The sequence below is a fragment of the Procambarus clarkii genome, chromosome 66 (genome assembly GCF_040958095.1).
Source record: "Procambarus clarkii isolate CNS0578487 chromosome 66, FALCON_Pclarkii_2.0, whole genome shotgun sequence".
Classification (NCBI taxonomy): Eukaryota; Metazoa; Arthropoda; class Malacostraca; order Decapoda; family Cambaridae; genus Procambarus; species Procambarus clarkii.
The window spans coordinates 18,857,168-18,876,350 of record NC_091215.1 but is presented as its reverse complement, the minus strand read 5'-3'; the positions used below and the strand labels follow the sequence as shown (position 1 = coordinate 18,876,350).

Here is a 19,183-nt window from a genome sequence, read left to right as displayed (position 1 = left end):
GCCTAGGAAGGTTAGGTTAACCTAACCTTGTGTTGCTTGTGTCAAAGCAACAAGTAAAAAAAAAAAAAAAGCTTTTTGGTTTGTCCAACACAATAGTTGGACAAACAATAGTTTAACTCTCTAATTTCGTTGAACATCGGTACATATACTGTGGTCCTCGTCGTTGCTATAAGTACTACCAAAATAGGAGGATAGGCGGTGTAAAAATATATAAATATGTTCGTTATATATCTTTGACATCACTGGCCTTGTCCTTTATTTTTTAAGAAATTCTTTTACCTTTTCTCTCCTGTCTCTGTCAGACCCGGCGGTCGATGCTTTCATTCTGGGTGACACTTCTTGTGGTGGGACCTGGTGGGACCTCCCTGTGGTGGGGACCTCCCTGTGGTGGGACCTCCCTGTGGTGGGACCTCCCTGTGGTGGGCCCTGGTGGGACCTCCCTGGTGTGGGACCTCCCTGGGGTGGGACCTCCCTGGGGTGGGACCTCCCTGGGGTGGGCCCTCCCTGGGGTGGGCCCTCCCTGGGGTGGGACCCCCTTGGGGTGGGCCCTCCCTGGGGTGGGACCTCCTTTGGGGTGGGACCTCCCTGGGGTGGGGACCTCCCTGGGGTGGGACTCCCCTGGGGTGGGACTTCCCTGGGGTGGGACCTCCCTGGGGTGGGACCTCCCTGGGGTGGGACCTTCCAGTGGTGGGACCTTCCAGTGGTGGGACCTCCCTGGGGTGGGCCCTCCGTGGGGTGGGACCTCCCTGTGGTGGGACCTCCCTGGGATGGGACCTCCCTGTGGTGGGACCCCCCTGTGGTGGGACCCCCCTGTGGTGGGACCCCCCTGTGGTGGGACCTCCCTGGGGTGGGACCTCCCTGTAGCGGGACCTCCCTGGGGTGGGACCTCCATGGGGTGGGACCTCCCTGGGGTGGGACCCCCCTGGGGTGGGACCCCCCTGTGGTGGGACCTCCCTGTGGTGGGACCCCCCTGTGGTGGGACCTCCCTGGGGTGGGACCTCCCTGGGGTGGGACCTCCCTGTGGTGGGACTCCCCTGTGGTGGGACCCCCCTGTGGTGGGACCTCCCTGGGGTGGCCGAGTACCAAGGTGTGCTTGGAGGGTCGAACATCTGCTCGAAGATCTAAGATCGTTACACTGAGAAGGCGTGCGAAAAACTCGAGAAGAAATTCCAGGAGGTCTTCACAATAGAAACGTCTTCACAATCCCCTGAGAAAGGTGGCAGCAAACCAAGCAACTTTGGAAAAAATTTAAATTACCAGATATGATGTCAGGAGGCATCCGCTGGAACTGAACGTGGCAAAGGCTGTTGAACCAGACGGAATCTCACCGTGGATACTAAAACAGGAAGCAGAACGCACTGTGTGTCAGTCTCTATGGGTTATAATAGGTCATTGGAAATAGGAGACCTACCAGAAATTTGGAAGATGGTTAACGTTGTCCCAATATAAAAGGTGACAGGCATGAAGCACAGAAGTACAGGCCGGTGTCCCTAACTTGTATACCGTGCAAGGTCGCGAGAAGCTACTAGCACCTCTGAAGATAAAGGTATTGGTAACACACTTCCATCATAGGTTCAAGGATGGTAAATCGTGCCTCACAGGTTTAATAAAATTCTATGACCAGGCGACAAAAATTGGGCAAGAAATGGAAGGATGACTAGACTGCATTTTCTTGGACTGTCAGAAAGCCTTTGGCACAGTACCCCTTAAGAGACTGGTGCATAAGTTGGAAAAAACAGGCAGGAGTAACAGGTACGGTGCTCCAGTGGATAACTGAATACTTAAGCAACAGGAAACAATGAGTTACTGTGAGAAGGTGAGATCTCGGAAGGCGAGATGTCACCAGCGGGGTCCCACAGGGTTCTGTACTCGTACCTATCCGATATATGTAAATGATATTCCAGAGTGTATAAACTCATTCCTTGTAATGTTTGCTGATGATGCTAAAATTATGAGAAGGGTTAAGTTAGAAGAAGAACGTAAGGAACTACAAGATGACCTGGACAAACTGAAAAAGTGGTCCAGTAAAATGGCTTCACTTCAGTTTAACTCAAGTATAAAGTGCCACGGGCTCTAGCACCCCTTGCACGTTATCCTGGCACGGTCGCCAGGTTATGTTGCAAGTGGGTCTTGGCCCCCTTGATCAACCAGCCTGGCGAAATCCCTGGAGAACCTCGGCACCCTTCTGCTCAGAGCCCCTCGTTGATGGCTCCCTGCTCACCCCTCCTGGGTGCCACTGTTCACCCCTGGGGAACACCTCAGTCACCAACGGGGTAGATGTTGCCCCAGACTACACACTAGACGGCGAAGGGACGACGACGACGACGTTTCAGTCCGTCCTGGGCCATTCTCAAGTCGATTGAGAATGTTCTCAAGTCGGAACGGGGTAGAGTTCCCTCACCAAACACGGCCTTGCCCCCGTAGGAAGTGAGGTAACTCGATCACTCCGTAGTTTCCTTCTTGGGGTGTCTGTGAACACAAACTCAAGGCAGCCAAGATCGAACTGCCCGACATAAAGGTAAATTCAAGGTCTCTAACTTGATTCGCTTTGCCCCGCGGCCAAGTAACACTTTAACTCAGTGGTGGGTTTAAATCCCCCAGTCTAGTACCTTCACAATAGTGGTGTGGTGCACAGTAACTAACAATGCAACACAATAAAGGGAATGGAGGTGAGTAAATAAACACAACATCATCATCGATGGGTTTACTCATTAATAGTCTACACTGGCATCAGGCTAAATCCTCCAGAAATCCATTAAATGGCAACACTTAAGTAATTATTACATCTGGCTACTCTTCACTGTCGCCCCCCCCCCCAACTGTCTGAGGCTGCCTTACAAACACTGGTACCACTTTACATAAGTAGGAATTTTAATAAAGTCTCTTCAATAGTTCATAGACTTCAAATCACTGCCTTAGCCACTCCAAAATATAATTACTGGTACTTCCTATTTAATACATTACTTCAATAAGTTCAGTGTCACCTCACACGTAATTCAAGGTCATCACATTATTCATGCACAACTTTACAGGAGGTACTCCCACGTGGGGAAACTCCGATTCCGTCTCACCGAGTAAGTAAAGAAACGATCAGAGTAGTGGTATTTCATTGACAGCCGCCCGCGCGAGGCGAAACGACCTCCCACTTATGCTACACCTCTGATGTCTCTCTACAAAATCAGACTAGAGTCAAGCTCAACAGGGTCTTCTTTCCCCGCTGTTTAGTGCAGGCCCGTTCCCCTGCCTGTGGGTTCGCTAGATAGTAGATAGGGACAGTGGGAATCTCGTTAATCCATTCATGCGCGTCACTAATTAGATGACGAGGCATTTGGCTATTTTTTTTTTTTTTTGTCCCCTAACTCCCCTTGCCACTTCGGGGGGGTATAGGGTTTTTATGTAGCTTCAGAGCCCGATCCCCCCAGCCACAGGGCATGGCGAGACGGACCCCTAAGCATACCTAATACCCTAACACACACTAAAATAAACATATATGGCAGATCTCATCACACCCACAAGAGTTAAGATGATACTAATAATACATAATAATAACCTGAAAATAAACAAAAACATTAATGGAAAATTCTTTTGTAGTTGGTTTTTTCTATATGGGACACAGCACACATAGGTAGGGGTGCACAGTATAACATTTAAAAAGAACAAACAAACGCTGAAGGCCAAAGCAGCAGGCTGCCCAATCGGCAGGGATGATGATTTGACGTCGGCATACATGGAAAACTAGACACAGTGGATGCTCCTAACTAGGCCCCGGAGCGGGAGGGTTATCATGTATGCACATGGGGTCCCTCAGGTCGCCGCCTTATCTACTCGCGGGCTCTGCCAGGTCATCCACCCTCTTGTGAGACGCCATTAGGAGAAGTGGTACTCCAGATGACGAAACTGCTTAGATAGTTGGCTACCAGCTGACTTGGCTGCGGTTCACCTAAGCGTGACTATAGTTACCCTTATGCACCCTGTGCACAGTGATCCCGGGGCTAGGGAGGCCTGCCCCTTGACGTGGCCTTGGACCATATTCTGTATATAGAATATGTCCAGGTCAGGGCCTTCACGGAACAAATCTCGAGGTCGCTCTTGGTGAGACCCATACCTTGTAGACCACGCGCACTCTCCTTGCACCATCCACCTCTCCAATTAAGGGTTATTGAGGAGGCGGATACTGTAGGCTTACCGGTATACTCCCGGACCTTCTGCAGGATCTCGGGGGTGCCGTATTTGTCGCACTTGCTCTGATGTGGACGGGAGAGTGGGAAGTTATCAGCTGAGACCTCGGTGTCTAATATGAAGGCCTCATCACCTTTGCAAGCTATAATATCTGGCTTGCAGAAGGTCCCTCCATCTGGTATACGGACCTCGCGCTCCACCTCAAAGCCTCTTTGCCGCAATCGGCCAGCTACGAACCGGGTGATGTCGTCGTGACGTTTCACCCGAGCCCCGTGTGTCTTATGGCAGGCCTGGGATATGTGGCCCAGGGTTCCTGGTTTCCGACAAGCGTCACAGAGACCAGAAGCCTCGGGTCTACCCCTAGCCGCCCTAGACGGCGTGGCTACAGCGTTTGCCCTAATTTGGACGGCGTGGGCAAAATCTCCTCCGCTTAGCAAACGGGTACCGGACGCAACCCACTTGTGACAGGATGGGACCTCACAAGAGGAAGCGAGGCCGGCGCCGTCGACCATGCTGTACAGTTTTGCCTTCCATCTTCTAGCGCACTCGGTCGTCCTGCTGGATGGCGTTCCAGCGGCCGTGGTCGGGTCTACCCACGAGAGTGGGTAGTTACCCACTACCTAAGAGTGTCATAGTTACTCCCGCCGTTTACCCGCGCTTTTTTTAATTTCTTCACTTTGACATTCAGAGCACTGGGCAGAAATCACATTGCGTCAACATCTATCTCTGACCATCGCAATGCTTTGTTTTAATTAGACAGTCGGATTCCCCTGGTCCGTGCCAGTTCTGAGTTGATCGCTGGGCGCCAGCCGAAGTGGGTTTGGAGTGAACCGGGACGACGCCTTGCACCCACCCCCTCCAAATAGAGGGGGGACGGGCACGCCGCGCCGCTCGAGAACACGCCCACGCAGCCTAGCGCGTTCCACGGAAGGGACGGAGATACGCCGGTCCGAGCTCGGTTCAGGACAGCTGGCCCGACAGAGCGGACGTCCCCGACCTTCACCTCGCCCAGTCCTGCGCCCGAACCCAGGCCCGCTTCCTGCACAGGCCCGACTGGCCCGATCCTCAGAGCCAATCCTTATCCCGAAGTTACGGATCTAATTTGCCGACTTCCCTTACCTACATTAGTCTATCGACCAGAGGCTGCTTACCTTGGAGACCGGCTGCGGATATGGGTACGCACTGCCCCGAAACTAGGCGTTGCGGGCATGGAGACCCGCGCTGCCCCAGTTACCTCCCTCGCATGTTTCACGGACCGGCGGTGGCACGCGGGACGCCACAAGAACCGCGGCGCTCTACGGCAGACCGTGTTACCAATACCCTTTCTCTCTGCGAATGGCTTCCAGGGTCACGGCGCCTTAAACAGAAAAGAAAACTCTTTCCCGGACCACCGCCGGCGGACGCGAGCTGGTTCCCGTTACCGGGGTCCTGCACAGGGCAGCATTCCAACGCCCGAGGGCGAAAGCGCTTGCACCTGCTTCGTATCCGGGTCCTGGTTACGGAATAAGTACCGTATTCCCTTTCGCCACTGATCCCCGGGCAACTCACTCATTGTACGCGGCACGTCCTTGTACCAAAAAAAAAAAAAAACATTTCTGGCTCGCATTGGCCGTTGCCGCTAGCGTGGGAATCAGGCCTTAGCCTTGGGCTTAGGAGCGACTAACCCATGTCCAACTGATGTTCACATGGAACCCTTCCCCACTTCGGTCTTCAAGGGAGTCTCTCTCGAGTATTTGCTACTACCACCAAGATCTGCACCAGTGGCGGCTCCAGGCCGGCTCACGCCGGATCCCTTCAGCGCTCACCACTGCGACCCTCCTACTCGCCGGGGCTTCGAGACCTGCGCTCTTCGTCGCTGGCCGCTAGTGCCCCGGCGGTCGAGTATCGGGAGAATGCTTGAGCGCCATACCATTTTAAGGGCTAGTTGCTTCGGCAGGTGAGTTGTTACACACTCCTTAGCGGATTCCGACTTCCATGGCCACCGTCCTGCTGTCTATAGCAACCAACGCCTTTCGATGGGATCTGAATGAGCATTCATTTAGGCCCCTTAACTCGACGTTTGGTTCATCCCACAGCGCCAGTTCTGCTTACCAAAAATGGCCCACTAGATACTCAGATTAGTCGCCGAAGCTTCAGCGTTCAAGCAAGCTCGGCATCTCACCCATTTAAAGTTTGAGAATAGGTTGAGGACGTTTCGTCCCCAAGGCCTCTAATCATTCGCTTTAAAGGATGAAATTCATCCCACGAGTTCCAGCTATCCTGAGGGAAACTTCGGAGGGAACCAGCTACTAGATGGTTCGATTAGTCTTTCGCCCCTATACCCAGCTCCGACGATCGATTTGCACGTCAGAATCGCTACGGACCTCCACCAGAGTTTCCTCTGGCTTCATCCTGGCCAGGCATAGTTCACCATCTTTCGGGTCCCAACATGTCTGCTCATGGTACTTGCCGACTGCACGCATGACCCGCTGATCGACCCTGGAGCCTCACAGCAAAGTGACAGTCTCGCGGCGTCCTGGCAAGTCCCGGGCCTGCGCCCCCCTGCAACAGCAGGCTCTTTTTTACGGACACCATCGCACCCCGCCTCCCCCCGAGCCCCGCAGCAGCGGCCGGGGAAAATAGCTCACCCGGCTTACCGAGACGCGGGAGAGAGGCGAGGGCAACCGGTGAGGGATCGGCCCCGAGTCCGGCTGCCACACGAGGCGACAGCCGAACCCGTGTCACTTTCATTACGCCTCTGGGTTTAGTGCGCCCACTGACTCGCACACATGTTAGACTCCTTGGTCCGTGTTTCAAGACGGGTCGGGTGGATCACCGACCTTTTGCACGCCGCGAGAGCCGCCCCCCAGGAATGGGAGGGGCTCGTCTCTACGACCGTCGCAGGGCAGCCAGGACACCGGCGGTTTCGCCCACCGGACAAGAGGAGAAGCCGAAGCCGCATCCCCAGCCGGTAGGGTACCAATCCGTCCGGGCCTTCGACGTCCCCAAAATCAACGGGTCGCGGCGACCTACTGTGAGGCGAAATACGCCCGCCGACGCCGGCGTGGGTGGAGGCACGCCCAAGTATTCCTGGGTCGCTTTGTTACGTCCCCACCCAGCCGACAGCCGACGAGCTGAATCCCCCAGTTCGACCTTCGAGGTTCCATCCGTTTGGCTCTTAACGGTTTCACGTACTCTTGAACTCTCTCTTCAAAGTTCTTTTCAACTTTCCCTCACGGTACTTGTCCTCTATCGGTCTCGTGGTCATATTTAGCCTTAGATGGAGTTTACCACCTGCTTTGGGCTGCATTATTAAGCAACCCGACTCTACAGAGAGGCCCTTTCCGACCGCCCCATCTATGCCCTCGCGGGCGCCGCCACACGGGCCTGTCACCCTCCATGGGTAGTGGCCGCTTTCAAGCTTGACTTAGGCGGTATGGGACGGCGTGCCGGACCCTCCGAAACGCAACACCCCTCGTGCCGGTTAAGACACGAGGTTATGCGCTGGGCTCTTCCCCGTTCAGTCGCCCTTACTAAGGGAATCCCTGTTGGTTTCTTTTCCTCCGCTTATTAATATGCTTAAATTTGGCGGGTAGGTCTCTCCCGACACGAGGTCGACGGTGGGTTTTTTTTCGTGCGCTGGTGGTTTAAAATTTTATTTGATCATCGATCATCGCTCGAGGGGCGGTCTCGGCGCAAACACACACACACACAGTCACACACATTTTGATTTGATCAATCAAGGACGCCACCCGTCGGCGAGCACTCTGGCTACGCCTTTTGCTGAGGGGCAAAGCACAGCACGGGAGCAGCACCTCCTCCGTCATGACGACAGGCGGTCGCTCCCTCGCACCACACCAGCAACAAACACAGCGGCTGCTGCTGATGATGCCACGGCTGTTACTGTCCCCCAGCCAACGCACTGAAAATCCGAATTTGGCCGTCTGACGGCTTGCGCCAGACACGCCGTCACTTCGGTTTCAGCAAGCGTTGCTTATAGGCCCCACAACTGTGGCAGCGGCTACCACTAGGGTGCACACATGCCAACGAAATTATAATAATAATAATAACAACAGTAGTAGTATAGCACTACTTCTGTGCGCACACGCCTCTCTCTCATACATGCACCTGTGTACTGGTGTAATTTACTCGTTCATGAGCGTTATTGGCACCATTTCTTCTCTCTCTCGAATTCTGCTAGGCCAAAGTAAATGAAATCCGGTTGAGTCGGTCCGTAGAGAGTGTGTGTGTGATAGGCGGGAGGTTCCTCAAGCGTTCAATTTCCCTGGCACACTACTATCTCTGGACGGCGACGCATGGCATGTCGCTTCCGACCCGGTCCTCTAGCCATACCCTTGTGTTGTGCCATCCAGTCCACGGAGGGGTGGAAACTGGCGGCTTTGCTTGCTGCACGTCTGTGGGACAATCGGATCCGCAGCAGACGTCGAGTGTTTTCTCACTCAAAGGGCGGCAGGCCTCTGTTGCAGAAATAGGACGAAAAGCGTCTTTCTTTCACAGCATGATGAGGTGTGCTAGGGGCTCGTTTGTCAAATATTAGGGGGACTCCCGGTTTGCCTCCTGCCTTCTCATTCGGGGGGCAGTGGCGGGCGTCGTTCCCCAGAGCAGGCCAAAGCGCATCGTTGAGCCTGCCAAAGAGCAGAATATGGAGGCCGCAACAGCTACTCGCCCGATGGATGTTATTCCGACCCTCGCGCAGGAGTGGCGACAGTACACATATCAGGACTGCCGCCGCAATGTGCGTTCGACTTGTCGATGTATCTGGTATTCTTGCGATTCACATACCGACACGCAGTTAGCTGCGGTCTTCATCGACCCACGAGCCAAGTGATCCACCGTTAAGAGTTGTATATGTTTTTATTAAGGCCTGTCGGCCGTCTATCACTCCATCATAGGAGGACGTAATGTATGGGGGGTTTGATAGGGCTGGTAAGAGCCCGACTTTGGTTAGAAGACACATAAAATGCTTTTTTTCTCTCTCCCCTTTTTCCTCCTCTGCCGCACACATACATTTACGTTTACAGTAGAGTGAAGGCGGGGAGGGAGGGGCCCACTGGGAAGCGTGTCAAGGAAAACCCAGCACTAGACGCCGCCAGAGTAGCAGGCGCCGGCCCTGTCAACGAGAGGAGCAGTAGCGTCTTCGCCTGCTGCTTTCTCTCTATGGTGTGGGTGCCGGAAGCCACTGAGCGACCTGGGACAAGGAAGAAAGATGTCGGTGACGGGTGTCGCGAGCCCCAACAGATGACTCTAAAGCAGTATACGGCGCTAGGACTGTGACCTGCGCCGGTTGGACTGACTGACATGTCATGTCAGTCCGACATCACAGACCTGTTATTGTCTCACAGTGGGTGTTGATCTCCCCGCCGTTTATCCGCTTTCTCCTTTCCCACGGCAATTGGGTGCGGCTCCCAAGGCTACCCTTGCCTTCTTCGCATTGAAGAGTACTCGAACGACGACGAGCCGATGGTTGCAGCTCTCGCGTCACAAACTGTAATGATCCTTCCGCAGGTTCACCTACGGAAACCTTGTTACGACTTTTACTTCCTCTAAATGATCAAGTTTGGACATCTTTCCGTCAGCTCGAGGCGAGAACCCCTTGCGCCGAGACGCGAGGGGTAGAACATCCAAGAGCGCCAGTCCGAAGGCCTCACTAAATCATTCAATCGGTAGTAGCGACGGGCGGTGTGTACAAAGGGCAGGGACGTAATCAGCGCAAGCTGATGACTTGCACTTACTGGGAATTCCTCGTTCATGGGAAACAATTGCAAGCCCCAATCCCTATCATGAAGGGGATTGAACGGGTTACCCGCTCCTCTCGGAGGGGGAGAACACGTTGATCTCTTCAGTGTAGCGCGCGTGCGGCCCAGAACATCTAAGGGCATCACAGACCTGTTATTGCTCAATCTCGTGCGGCTAGAATTGCCGCTAATCCCTCTTAAGAAGAAGTTGCGAACTGGACACCAATTGCTGGAGATCCGTCGACTAGTTAATAGGCCAGAGTCTCGTTCGTTATCGGAATTAACCAGACAAATCGCTCCACCAACTAAGAACGGCCATGCACCACCACCCACCGAATCGAGAAAGAGCTCTCAATCTGTCAATCCTTCCGGTGTCTGGGCCTGGTGAGGTTCCCCGTGTTGAGTCAAATTAAGCCGCAGGCTCCACTCCTGGTGGTGCCCTTCCGTCAATTCCTTTAAGTTTCAGCTTTGCAACCATACTTCCCCCGGAACCCAAAGACTTTGGTTTCCCGGAAGCTGCCCGCCGGGTCATGGGAATAACGCCGGCGGATCGCTAGTTGGCATCGTTTATGGTTAGAACTAGGGCGGTATCTGATCGCCTTCGAACCTCTAACTTTCGTTCTTGATTAATGAAAACATCCTTGGCAAATGCTTTCGCAGTAGTTCGTCTTGCGACGGTCCAAGAATTTCACCTCTAGCGTCGCAGTACGAATGCCCCCGCCTGTTCCTATTAGTCATTACCTCAGGTTCCGAAAACCAACAAAATAGAACCGAGGTCCTATTCCATTATTCCATGCATAGACATTCAGGCCATTAAAGTAGCCTGCTCTGAGCACTCTAATTTTTTCAAAGTAAACGTGCCGGCCACTCGGGACACTCGATGAAGAGCACCCCGTGCGAGCCGGCGGGGCTAGTTAGCTGTTCGGAGCGTGACAGTAAGCACCAGGCGGTGTACCGTCAGTCCGGAACCGAGATCCAACTACGAGCTTTTTAACCGCAACAACTTTAATATACGCTACTGGAGCTGGAATTACCGCAGCTGCTGGCACCAGACTTGCCCTCCAATAGATCCTCGTTAAAGGATTTAAAGTGTACTCATTCCGATTGCGAGGCCTCGGATGAGTCTCGCATCGTTATTTTTCGTCACTACCTCCCCGTGCCGGGAGTGGGTAATTTGCGTGCCTGCTGCCTTCCTTAGATGTGGTAGCCGTCTCAGGCTCCCTCTCCGGAATCGAACCCTGATTCCCCGTTACCCGTTATAGCCATTGTAGGCGCATAACCTACAATCGAAAGCTGATAAGGCAGACACTTGAAGGATGCGGCGCTGGTGCGGAGACCGTGCGCTCAGCAAAAAGTTATTCAGATTCACCACGGGTGGGTTAACGGACCGAGGCCCGACCAGTTTTGAACTAATAAAAGCGCTCTTCCCTTGCGGTCAGAGACGTAATGCATGTATTAGCTCTAGAATTACCACAGTTATCCAAGTAAGTGGGTTTACAGATCCAATGAAACATAGCTGATTTAATGAGCCATTCGCGGTTTCTCCTTAACTCGGCTTGTACTTACACATGCATGGCTTAATCCTTGAGACAAGCATATGACTACTGGCAGGATCAACCAGGTAGCTCAACAGTACTACTGATATATAGTACACAAGACACACACACACACACACACACACCCTCGCTCCCCTCGGTTTTGCGTTTTAATCCTGCTTTGCAAGTTAAATCTCACTATGGACTCTCTAGCAGCCCGACAGTATGGCGTTATGTCGATACGTTAGACGAACAGAGGCGGAGGAGAGCAGTTACTCCGCGTGGACGAACGATCATAACTACCCCGCCGAGATTACTCCTGCTCGTCATTGTCGTCATTCAACACGGCAAGCTGGAAAAACAGGAGGAGGAGCAGTAGTAAGTGAGTAGGTGGTGGTCTTTTTCGTTTTGGTAGGGACGCGAGTCTTATTTTCCTCGGCGTCACCCCTTTTATATGAACGGAACCGTCGGAAATGCATCCGAGGTGCCGTGTGGTTTGTCGCCTCCTCGTTGGTGGAGAGAGGCGACGCCACAGTGTTTTTGTTCAGCCTTCCCATGACATGGAAGAAGGTTGGTGCTCTGTTCCCATGCACACAGACCGATCGATAGCTGACTCGATGTGCAGTCGTAGGCTGGAGAAGTGATCGCACGGAGATCGGAAGGAATCGTCGTGACACAATACAGAGGCGCTGCTTTGAAGGCCTCTCGAGCCTCACGACGTGCGCGATTACGGGCGCTCTCGCCTAATGCTACGTATGTCTAGCAGAATGCAAGTTCGCCTCGCGCACCGGACCCGAGATGCCGCAGCGTGTGCAGTGACAGTTCTCAGTTTGCATCGAGCATCGGGATCATGCTCTTGCGGGAAGGAGGATGATGGGGGGTTGTGTGGAGAGAGAGCTGCTGCCGAAACAAACTACTCACTCCAGGGAGGAATTGAAGGCAATTCTCGAGCCACACGACATGCGCGAGTTTCGCCGACCGTCTTCGCCCACTGTTACGTATGTCTAACACATGAACAAGATCGGTCGCACGCGCACACCGGACCCCGAGGTGCCTGGGCTCTGGAACCACACGACATGTGGTTCAACACAAAGGGTAAAATGGGAGGGCAAAATTATCTACCTTATCATCCGATAATGCAGGTCGTAGATTCCACTTCGCAATGATAGGCTCCTTGTAGATCTAGGGTCAGGCCGTCTTCTCGTTCCATGCCAGGCGTTGCTTCATCAAATGTTCCTCCCTGGGTGACAAGTTGAAACTGCTGTAGAGCGGCTCCCCGGACCAACACACTGGTCGGCTGCCTCACACGCAGTCTCGTCGCTGGGTAAACGGTCGTTGAGTTTCTGCCGACCAGGACCGCTACTGATCGGCCCCACACAGCTTTCGACGTGTGCAGCCGGCAGGGATATCCAACACCCCTCCTAGCGCCGCTTCCGAGGTTCTCAGGTCACTGTTGGCTTCTATCCCCTGGTACATGTCGTCCTCACTCCACCAAAGCTCAGCCCAAAATACTCCCGCAGGAGATGACAGGTCCTCCTTGTCGTTGGCACACGTCAACTGGTCGAATTGTACCCTCTGGAGGCCTGTACGTCTCCCTGACAGGTGAGCTCACGAGAGCACCTCTGCTTGTCTCGATAATTCGGCCGCTAGTCCGCTCTGCTTTCGTGCCTTCAAGCAGGGCACCTGACTTCATGCAACGTCATTTACAGGGAGCAACAACATTGGTCAAATTCGTCAAGCCCCCGTTACTGACCAATCACGTCACGGCTGGCGCCTCTCCCATAATGCACCGGGAGCCCCGCCCCCTTGGCAGAAAAGCTCTCCTCTCTCTCTCTGGGTCTGATCCCCCATATTTATCATGGAGCAGACGCCTGAAGCCTCATCTCAAATGAACAAGAATCACAATTGCACCCAAATGCCACACCATACTTCCTCCTAAGTGTATAAAATCAACTCAGCTATGTACAGACTGGGAGTCATGACTCTTATATGCGGGAACAGGGAAATACAGGACTGAACTCCTTAACAAACGTAATGAAAATAGGTGTAGGGCGAAGGAAGCCGGACACAAGGTTCCAATTGTGAAATGAAATCCATCAAGATTCAGGTAGAGAGAAAGATCTGGGGGTTGATATAACACCCAACCTGTCTTCCGAAGCCCTCAACAAAAGGATATCATCAGAAGCATATGTGAGGTTGGCCACTGTAAGAAACCGCCTTTATGAACTTGTATAAGTTATTCAGAACCTTGTATGCCACATACATCAAACCAGTCCTGGAGTATGCGGCTCTAGCATTGAGTCCATATCTAATCAAACACAAGACAGGAAAAATTCGGAGGTCTGCAATAAACTAGTACCCGAGCTGAGGGGTATTAGTTATGAGAAAAGACAACTGGATTTATACCTTATGTCACTGGAACACAAAGGAGTAAGGGAAGACATGCTTACCACCTACACAATTCTCAAAGCCACTGACAGAGCAGATAAAGACAAACTGTTTAGTGCGGGTGGTACTGGGAGCCGGTCGGCCGAGCGGACAGCACGCTGAGATCCTGTGGTCGATCCCGGGCGCCGGCGAGAAACAATGGGCAGAGTTTCTTTCACCCTATGCTCCTGTTACCTAGCAGTAATATAGGTACCTGGGGGTTAGTCAGCTGTCACGGGCTACTTCCTGGGGGTGGAGGCCTGGTCGAGGACCGGACCGCGGGGACACTAAAAACTCCCGAAATCATCAAGATAACCTCAAGATAAGATACTGTCCCCATGAACAAGGGGGACACGGGTGGAAAAGGAAGCACCCAAATGTTCCAGAGACATTAGAAAGAATGGTCTCGGTGTCAGAGTAGTTAACCCTTGGACCGCGTATATTACCGCGAATTTAGGGGGCATAACATCGAAAAATATTCAAATTATGTAAAAATAACTTAAAAATGGTAAACAAAACTCGAACTTATTGGCTTCAGTGTCGTGAAACTCATAAAAATATTTTCAGAAATTGATTTTAGATGAAATTTTGAAAAATAAGAATGTTTTATTGATAAGAAGAACAGCTCCTAATAACTGTAACTGAAGGATTATGCAGTAATAAAGAGATGCAAGCACCTGTCCTATGTTCAAAGAAGAACAATAGTAGTAAGAAGTGTCCACAAAGTGGATATGTAGTTGGTGCCTTTATATCATTGCTGAGTAATACATAACACAAAACATAATGAATATGTTAATATGATCTATTTTGTTATATATCATATAAATACATTGTCCAATGTTAATATATGTTACTTTCATAAATGTCCCCAAAATATTTTTTTTAGGGTAAATTTTTTGTTTTAAGATTTGAGTTATTTTTTTCTGCTTTACCATCTAATTTTGTTTTAACCTTTACATCCTGGAGAATTCATATGTTTTCATACCTATGTGAAGATAGAATGAAATTGGTCAACAAATAAGTCAGTCGCAACTAGCAAAACTTGGGATTTTTTATTTTGGGGGCTAATTTTTTCTCTGATTTCAAACTATTTTCTTTGTCTCTTTAGGTTGTTTTGATGATTTGGGACCATATTAGGGCTTTTTTCACTTATATAAAGTATACCCTAAATATATCCCCTAAATCATTATATTTATTATAATTATCCTTAGATTTTGTGTTTTTTGGGGTTATTTTTTCTTTACTTCATTTCAACACATATTGACCTACAACTTTCACATATTCGAGTACGAATGCCAAATAATATTTATTAAAATATACAATTAAATTAACGAATTAAAACTACCTTTATTCATTGTTGATAACTTCAACTTCAATTATCTCTGGAACCAGAGTTTCAACTTTGAGAGGCTTCTAAAATTCCAGTTATTAACTGATTCTCACTGTTTTGTCATATTGTGTACTCTGCTGTCTGCTCTACAATTCCATCAGAATGGATTTTTCATAAACTTTATACATTTGGAGTTATATTTTTTGGGGGGGTCTAAATTTACTGCATATTTCAAATGCCCTATTGACGATTTTTTGACAGTAAACTATAATAAAAACCTATATTCTAATTTAATGAAAATGAAGATCATATGCTATTCTGAGAGAATAATAACATTAAATGAACAATTAATGATAGTTCATAATTTTTTATTCTGAATTGAAAATCTGAAGTTTTCAGTATTAAATTTTAAAATTCATTTTGATTCTCTAGTTTTTCAAGTTACACTGTGATCATTTAGACAAAGTTGGAGCATTTGCCAAATTGATTATGCAAAAAAAAAAAAAAAAAAAAAGGAAAGTGTGCAAGTTTTAAAAACTTATCTTAAATTATTTTTTGTCTAATCATAAATGTATGTATTGCGCGGTCTAACGGTATTAACAAATGGAATGCATTAGGCAGTCATGTGGTGGAGGCAGACTCCATACACAGTTTCAAATGTAGATATGATAGAGCCCAATAAGCTTGAGAACCCGTACACTAGTTGATTGACGGTTGAGAGGCGGGGGCCAGAGAGCCGAAGTTCACCCCCCCCCCCGCAACACAACTAGGTAAGCATATGACAGTCTCAAATTTTTAACATCACACAATCACATATCAAGAGCATCTAACATGTAAATTCCACGAATATAAGAAATATTTAGTTACCATGGTAGTATATAGTATTTTTTTTTACGGGCTCACCATAGCCTGTGCTACTTGGAACTTTTTGTTCCAAGTAGCGAATCTTGAACATCATCAACAACAGTATATAGTACTTATAGCCCCGCGCCTGTGTGGGTTGTCTTGCTTGGGGCGCCAACTCCCACTACTCTTGTTTGGAAGGTGAAGGGAAAAAAAAAAAGAGACAAACAGTATACTCACACTACAACTGGTCATATATCATACTGATAACAATAGATATGCACTAGAGATAAAGTGAAATAAATCATGTTACTTCATTAAACTGATTGCAGATGACAGAGAGAAGATCGGTGCCAAAGATTATCTAGAGTGTAGGGACGGTGCTGACGAGCCACGAGGAGGTGCTGTTATTGACACTGTAACCGGCAGTGATGCTAACAGTGCCAGCCGCCATTACATGGCACACCTAGGCCATATGTGCCACACCCTAATTTGATGTTTAAGGACAAGAGCTGTCACACTGCCTAACAGGCCATAACTACCTACTCAGATAAGCTCACACACTTATACTAATTATAACACTGTAGTACTAAAAAAAATACTGTAGTCTATATACCACCATATGTGGTATAATTTATATAAAGCAAACGGTAAATGTATATAGCTTATTTATCTCCACCCATGTGGGATGAGCTGTACACATTTACCACCCACTATGTACAGGTAAAACCTGGCAGGCTGAATTTACATACAGTCCACTTTTGAAGTTAATAAAAAATACAGAATAAATATTCATTAATTAAAAACACATACTGCCTGCTAGGATCACCCCACATGAGGCGCACCAGAACATGGGGATTGGGCCTAGTAGTGGGTGCCACGCAATGGGTTACGAAGTACACTTCAATTGTAACTCATTTTAGAAAATTCTTAGTAAAGCCCAGGACCGTAGTATACCATATAAATTAATAAGATCGAGTAGCAATTACACAGAATAATCATTGGGCGCAAAAAAGTTATTGGAAAAAGAGAAAGCTTTAAAGAGATTAATAATGTCATGCTAGTTACAATTGTTTAAAAATTTAATGGAAAATCTAAAAGGATCTATGAGGCACCGACAGGAAGGTAGCCAGAGGTAAAAACTAAATGTGTTTTCAGATCCATCAGAGGTGAGGGGGAAGTCTGGATCAGATCGTCCAGATGGGAAAAAGTGATTCGTATTTTAAACAAGTTGTTTGTCTTGTATAATTACTAGTGAAGATCTTGATATTATGACTGCCACTGAACCTATGTAGGTCTGAAGAGGACATGTTAACTAATTTAGTGATTACCAGAGATCAGATTATTCAACCCGTTCTCGCACTTTCGTATAGTCAATATTGACTTATTAAATACGTGCATGTGTGACATACTTAACATACTAGTTTACCTTGAAAAAGTTCATAGAAAACACCGACCTTACCTAACCTTCTTAGTATGTTAAGATAAGCATCTTATTGCTTCGTAATTACAATTATTACTTAACCTATTATAGATATAGGTTAAGTAATAATTGTAATTACGAAGCAATAAGATGCTTATCTTAACATACTAAGAAGGTTAGGTAAGGTCGGTGTTTTCTATGAACTTTTTCAAGGTAAACTAGTAAGTTAAGTATGTCACACATGCACGTATTTAATAAGTCAATATTGACTGTAAGAAAGTGCGAGAACGGGTTGGATTATTAAATACAAAAAATTCAGCCCATCCTCCTGCTTTGGTAATACTTATAATAACGATGAGGACCACAGTATATATACCGACGTACAACGCAATTAGAAAGTAGAAATCTAAACTATTGAGTTGGACAAACCAGATAACTATTTTTTACTTGTATTGCTTTGACAAACATAACTAACCTAACCTTCCTAGGTTAGATTTCTGAGGCCTAATATAATACATATATGTGTGCTATACTAAACCTAGGAATATTTAAGTTTGTTTTTTAGCTTCATTTTTATAAAAGAATTCCTTACTAGTCAGTATACTATCTAAAAGCTAAGAGCGTACGAATTCGTAACTATTGACGACCGTCAGAATAGGTACTATCTAAATGGGTTGACGATGGGTTGGAACAAATAAAGCTCAGTTCCCCAAGACCAGACGAAGTATATGCCAGGGTGCTAAAAGAATGTAATGATGAACTTACTGAACCTTTGTCGTACATATCTGATCAATCACTGGAGTGGAGGGTGTTAATGTGGTGCCCATATTTAAGAAGGAAGATATATCACTTGTTTCAAACTATCGTCCAATCTTATTAAAGTCTATTATAGAATAATTGCTTGAATTTATAATCACATTAGTCTTGAAAACTTTACCTCGTAAAACATAGACTAACAAATGATTCACAACATGGTCTTACTGAAGGCTTTCGTGTTAAAGAAAAAATAATAATTCCTTCCCAGTAGCCCAACCACTTGGACTGGACGGTAGAGCGACGGTCTCGTTTCATGCAGGTCGGCGTTCAATCCCCGACTGTCCAAGTGGTTGGGCACCATTTCTTCCCAGGTTACGCTCCACTTACGAGGCCCAGGTTATGCTCCACTTACGAGGCCCAGGTTATGCTCCACTTACGAGGCCCAGGTTATTCTCCACTTACGAGGCCCAGGTTATGCTCCACTTACGAGGCCCAGGTTATGCTCCACTTACGAGGCCCAGGTTATGCTCCACTTACGAGGCCCAGGTTATGCTCCACTTACGAGGCCCAGGTTATGCTCCACTTACGAGGCCCAGGTTATGCTCCACTTACGAGGCCCAGGTTATGCTCCACTTACGAGGCCCAGGTTATGCTCCACTTACGAGGCCCAGGTTATGCTCCACTTACGAGGCCCAGGTTATGCTCCACTTACGAGGCCCAGGTTATGCTCCACTTACGAGGCCCAGGTTATGCTTCACTTACGAGGCCCAGGTTATGCTCCACTTACGAGGCCCAGGTTATGCTCCACTTACGAGGCCCAGGTTATGCTCCACTTACGAGGCCCAGGTTATGCTCCACTTACGAGGCCCAGGTTATGCTCCACTTACGAGGCCCAGGTTATGCTTCACTTACGAGGCCCAGGTTATGCTCCACTTACGAGGCCCAGGTTACCCTC

The 19,183-nt window shown here is 48.9% G+C and overlaps 1 protein-coding gene and 2 non-coding genes across 4 annotated transcripts in view; 1 reads left to right on the top strand and 2 right to left on the bottom strand.

Moving 5' to 3' along the window:
* The window catches only part of LOC123769141 (glycine receptor subunit alpha-2), a 656,479-nt gene that overhangs the window by 448,249 nt on the left and 189,047 nt on the right, over window positions 1–19,183 (top strand). The window lies entirely within an intron of this gene.
* Window positions 8,862–9,023, bottom strand: LOC138355317 (5.8S ribosomal RNA). Its single transcript, XR_011223914.1, has one exon. It is a non-coding gene; the product is annotated as a 5.8S ribosomal RNA (ribosomal RNA).
* LOC138355315 (small subunit ribosomal RNA) lies at window positions 9,668–11,538 on the bottom strand. The gene has a single exon (XR_011223912.1). It is a non-coding gene; the product is annotated as a small subunit ribosomal RNA (ribosomal RNA).